Source organism: Arachis duranensis, chromosome 4 (assembly GCF_000817695.3).
Source record: "Arachis duranensis cultivar V14167 chromosome 4, aradu.V14167.gnm2.J7QH, whole genome shotgun sequence".
Classification (NCBI taxonomy): domain Eukaryota; kingdom Viridiplantae; phylum Streptophyta; class Magnoliopsida; order Fabales; family Fabaceae; genus Arachis; species Arachis duranensis.
In genome coordinates this window covers 38656939-38657440 of record NC_029775.3, presented here as the reverse complement: position 1 = coordinate 38657440, position 502 = coordinate 38656939, and positions in this window count along the sequence as shown.

Below are 502 nucleotides of genomic sequence, written 5' to 3'. Positions count from 1 at the left end.
GGAATCTTCGTGGTATAAGCTAGAATTGATGGCGGCATTCAAGAGAATCCGGAAGGTCTAAACCTTGTCTGTGGTATTCTGAGTAGGATTCAATGATTGAATGACTGTGACGTGCTTCAAACTCCTAGCAGGCGGGGCGTTAGTGACAGACGCAAAAGAATCGCTGGATTCTATTCCGGCCTGACCGAGAACCGACAGATGATTAGCCATGCTGTGACAGAGCATAGGAATATTTTCACTGAGAGGATCGGAGGTAGCCACTGACAATGGTCAAACCCTACATACAGCTTGCCATGGAAGGAGCCTTGCGTGTTTGATGAAGAAGACAGTAGGAAAGCAGAGATTTAGAAGATGGAGCATCTCCAAAACCTCAACCTATTATCCATTACTGCAAAACAAGTAACCATTTCATGTTCTTTTATTTTTTTTCGCAATCAATCCTGATAATTTCTGATATCCTGACTAAGATTTACAAGATAACCATAGCTTGCTTCAAGCCGAC